Below are 5,190 nucleotides of genomic sequence, written 5' to 3' on the forward strand. Positions count from 1 at the left end.
CAAACGCCAAGTCACCACTTCTCAAAACTGATAATCATACTTAAGACTACCCAGTGACGTGATTGTGCCCACACATGCATCTGATACCTTCTGGTTATATCAGCCAATGACCAGCCTAATGTTTAGCCTAATATATTACATATCATTGACATCGTAGTATACTATGAATTCATGTTGTCTTTGCCACCCCAAGTAAAGTCATTACATGATCATGTGTGCTCATGATTACTACAATATTCATTCACGTTTTCTTGGCCACCTTAAGTAAAGCCATGACATTATGATAGGTTAACACACATGTTTTCAGTATAGTAATCATGTGATTACTATACTGAAAACAAGTGTGTAATCAACCATTTCTATACAGTCAACTAATCAATCATTAACAACCTTCCCAATCATTAACTCCCCCGCCAAGTGAAGTCACAGCATTATAACACATAACTCATTACATAGGCCTATTTTGATGTAGTGTATTTTCTGAACTTTTAAATACAATCAAAGCACCAGACAGAGAGCAATAACTTTTTATTATTATGAAAGCAAGTCATAGGCCTTCACATATTGTAACACACACACACACACACACACACACACACACACACACACACACACACACACACACAATAAGTGTGGCAGTAACCCCTCTCAAGGTGCTGTGTATGGGCCCCACTGTTTGGATCAACAAACCATCTTGAATGGTTAACAGTGAAGTGAGTGTAGCCAATGGCAGCTAATGCGCCTCTGTATGCTCGCCACTCATCACTGATCAGGGTGGCTCCTGGACGCACATGCTTGACCACAATTGGGATAAGATTCTCCCGTCCTCTTCTCCTCACCAGCCACAGGATGGGACACCTCCGCTCGTTTCTTATCCCTAAAATGCCAAAGACCTATTTTTTTCTTCGCCATGTAGCAGAGGCCCTTCCGCGGTGATACTGTAAAATATACAAACAAAATACAGATATTTTACAGACAGCTCCCGCTAGCCCCCCGCTATATGGAGGTGGTCAGGCTGGTGAGAAAGGGTTTAAGCAAGACGGCGGCGTACGAAAAAATTCCGATCGACAGAAATACCATCTGCAACCAAGCCCCTATTGCGGAGCTTGCAACGGTCAGCCCTGATGATTACATGGAAATTAGGGAGACATATCTTCCTGGTGATAGTTTATTTAACTTCGCCAAGGACTGTGCCACACAGTGTGAATCAGGTGGGCACATGCAGGAGATACAGCAACTGAAAAGAAAGGGGGACCTGCTAGATATTTCAAAAAGATGAAAAAAAAAAAGGTAAGCAGGCAGTCCTTGTTCAGGTTCTAAAAATCGTTGTTAATCATTAAGCTGTTCAATTTTCTGCATGTGCCCACCTGAAGGCGAGCTCCGCAATAGGGTGCAAGTGTTCGCAAGTTCTCTCCTTCTGTCTGTCTGTGCTTGTCCTTCTTCCTCTTCTTCTGCTTCTTCTCCATCCTCTTCTTCTCTCTCTTTTTCCTGTCTCTCTTGTTCCTCTTCTTTCTCTTCCTCTCTGGCTCCGAGTCACTTGAAGAGGAGGTGGAGGAGCTGGAGGTGGAGGAATCGGAGGGTCGAGCTTGTTGGGCAGCTGCTGCGCTGGTGGCGGTTGCAGCCGCTCCCTCCATAGCGGTGGCCTTAAGTTTTAAAGCTGCAAAAAGAGAGGAGCTACTAAATACACAATCCTGAGACATGACCTGACAGCTGATACAGTCGTCAATTCCAATCTCATTTTTTGTCAATTACAGACAGAACATGACACAATACTTTCAATAGCTTTGATATAGCCCCCAACGCAATGTTGCGTAAAATAGGGCGATATTGCCCCCGCCTGCGTTTCTCATCTCCAATTGGCCAATCAGAACTGAGCCATATGGGAGCTGCTGTGGCCAACTGGAGACGAGAAACGCTATACTATACTGTTAACTAGATAATGAATACACAGACCAAAATGAAATGCACATTCATGCATGTAAATACTCCATATATGTGAAAAATGGTGGACTGTTCCTTTAACATTAACACTCAACACTTACATATTAACAATTCAGGGAAGCTGAAGAAGGTGGTGTTTGTTTAAATGTGGCTGCCTTCAATATAGGTCTAAAGTGAAGGGGAAAATCCTGGTTTGTGTTCATAGTACGGCCCTTGGAGAACTTTTACGGCCCCTCGGATGAATTTGAATTGGCCCTTCGAATGAGAAAGGTTCCCCACCACTGACGTAGGCTATAGGTTAAGCTTACCCTCTTTCACTCTTCTGTGGTGAGACTGTGCCCATTTTGGGTTGACCTCCACACGCGTCTGTAGCACAGCACACAGGATTGCAGGACACAGCATCCTGCAGGACACTACAAAAAAAACAAAAAAACAAACAAGGGGAATGAATAAATTACCTGACCAGTTATTAAACAAATGAAAATTGATGTGCCAGAGCTGTGGTAAAAGTAACCTTGGGTCCAAATCATCTAGGCCTAGGGTGTGTGTGTGTGTGTGTGTGTGTGTGTGTGGTAAATCCAGTGTTCACATTATTCAGATATGAGAATTAATTCATTCATTCATTTTAACTGACATTAGTACATACCCATATCAGTGCCATTTCACCCTGCCAAGACACTGGACCTGGGTCTATTGGAGCCCTCTGCTCAGGGTGTCCTCATTATACTGCAGCAGGCACTGTTGTTTCTATAGTTCCTAGAAGCAAGACAAATAAATAAATACTTAACCATGCACCTCATATTGACATTGCAAATATGTCAATAAGCAAGACCTATTGAGCCCAACAGGGATAATCTTACACTATATCAGTTTTCTGTGGTCTCTTGTAAGATTGGCCCATCACCATTCTGCAGGACACTACCGTCTCCCTGCCAGGATCTGTAGGATGTAAGAAAATAAATCAAAACATAGCAATGCGCAGCATTGATTACTTATCTATAAAGTAGCACAAGTCATATTGACAATGTAGGCCAGGGGTGGGGAACCTATGTCTCTAGGGCCGTTTGCGACCCTTGAGGCAGTTTTATCTGGCCCCCCGATATAATTTTAATGCTATTCAGCTTCACATGAAATATGACATATTTTGTAATGGAATCTTAGAAAATACATTTGCAATACAATTAAGTTATATTCAGGGAACCTGAAGAAGGTGGTGTTTGTTTAAATGTGGCTGCCTTCAATATAGGCCTAAAGTGAAAGGGAAAATCCTGGTTTGTGTTCATAGTACGGCCCTTGGAGGACTTTTACGGCCCCTCGGATGAATTTGAAGCGGCCCTTCGAATGAGAAACGTTCCCCGACCCTGACGTAGGCTATAGGTTAAGCTTACCCTCTTTCACTCTTCTGCGGTGAGACTGTGCCCATTTTGGGTTGACCTCCACGTGCGTCTGTAGCACAGTACACAGGATTGCAGGACACAGCATCCTGCAGGACACTTCAAAAACAAGGGTAACGAATAAATGACCTGTCCAGTTCTATAAAAAAGAATACCCTGAAAAAGAACACCCTGTTGTTTCTACAGCTCCTAGAAGCGAGACAAATAAATTAAATACTTTGCCATGCACCTCATATTGACATGTATCAATGAGCAAGTCATATTGGTCACAAAGAAGTTAATCTTACATTCTTTCAGTCTTCTATGGCGAGTTAGGCCTTCAGGTGACTCGTCTTCGCCATATTATGAGACAGCAGCCTGTGAAAACATGGTAAATAGAATAACCCATTAACCTTGGGTCCTAATATAATACATGGACATAAACTAGCCTACATTATTTAGACAAGGTCAGTAGACCTCCACGTGAAACAATAAGAAAAAGTGACCATACATAATTTCAATTTCTTGAAGAGGCCATCTACACATATTTGTGCAACAAGTGCTGTTTTGAGGACCCATACTTTTTAAGGACAGGTTGCCTACTGTTTGCAAATGGCAGGGTATTTCACATTGATTTCGGGGTGGCGTGCTCAACTTGACCACTCTGGTCGACATTGAGCTCGCGCTGATACATTGGGCTCGCGTTACTGAGAACGATTCCCTGATTGACGCTCCCAACGCAGGACGCTCCCCTGTCGGCTCGCTCCCACTAGCCAGACTATCGGTCCCACCGCCATATAACGGAGCTAGTTATCTTTTTGATGTTAGTTTTTTTTGTTTCTAACCCTAACCCTAACCTTGACCCTAAACCTAACCCTAAATTGCTTGTATGTGGCAGTGTATGATAATACGTGAAATATAATCGGGTGGGACTACACGTCCGGGAGTGATAGAAACACCTGGGACTGCACGTCCGGGAGCGATCTCAGTTGGGAGTGTCCATCTACCACCGTTTCAAAGTAGCATGGAACTAAATTATATCCCACCTTTGACTTGATTTTACGCCGGTGGGTCTGTGAAAGTGAAAGTGAAAGCCAATTGGGAAACTCCAACTCCCATTGTCATTCCACAGCACGCAAGTGAACACTGCACACTGCACGCAACGCAATTGCATTCATGCCCCACCCATGCAAGGGGGCAGCCCTCAATGGCGCCCCTAGGGAGCAGTGTGGCGGGATGGTACCATGCTCAGGGTACCTCAGTCATGGAGGAGGATAGGGGAGAGCACTGGTTGATTACTCCCCCCACCAACCTGGCGGGTCTGGAGTCGAACCGGCAACCTTTGGGCTACAAGTCTGATGCCCTAACCGCTTACCCATGACTGCCCATAATTCTGTGTTACTAGGGTAACAAATGAAAGAGCGCATGATGCAGCATGTCGGAAAACAAAACGCTGCCAACCCTCCTGTCAGCCTCGGGAAGCCTGTCTCTCTCATTGGCTTCCATGAGGGGTCAAAGGTCAGGATGGGCTCAACTCCCCACTGGCCCAGCTGCGGATGCACAGTGGCACGGCATGGGGCCAAGGGCTAATTCAACAGCCCTCCTATTACTCCACTACACAACACTGTGTGTGTGTGTGTCTGTGTGTGTGTCTGTGTGTGTGTGTGTGTGTGTGTGTGTGTGTGTGTGTGTGTGTGTGCGGATGTGCGCGTGCGCGTGTGCGTGTGTTTGCGCACGTGTGTGTGTATATCTGCGTCACTTGGGCCAAACCCCTCTGCAATGTTGACCCTGATGGAGTCTATTGTTTTGCTTTCCCCACACACGAGACACGCATGGCTAAAGCTGTCTTGTCTGCGTTGGCCCATGCAGCCACTGA

The 5,190-nt window shown here is 45.1% G+C and overlaps 1 long non-coding RNA gene across 1 annotated transcript; it reads right to left on the minus strand.

Moving 5' to 3' along the window:
• Window positions 1-513: 513 nt before the first annotated feature.
• On the minus strand, window positions 514-4,385 carry LOC134458232 (uncharacterized). Its single transcript, XR_010036548.1, has 7 exons — window positions 4,361-4,385; window positions 3,623-3,692; window positions 3,330-3,434; window positions 2,802-2,880; window positions 2,588-2,697; window positions 2,250-2,354; window positions 514-1,657 (listed from the first exon to the last, which is right to left on the minus strand). It is a non-coding gene; the product is annotated as an uncharacterized LOC134458232 (long non-coding RNA).
• Between the last annotated feature and the right edge of the window lie 805 nt (window positions 4,386-5,190).

Source organism: Engraulis encrasicolus, chromosome 11 (assembly GCF_034702125.1).
Source record: "Engraulis encrasicolus isolate BLACKSEA-1 chromosome 11, IST_EnEncr_1.0, whole genome shotgun sequence".
Taxonomy (NCBI): domain Eukaryota; kingdom Metazoa; phylum Chordata; class Actinopteri; order Clupeiformes; family Engraulidae; genus Engraulis; species Engraulis encrasicolus.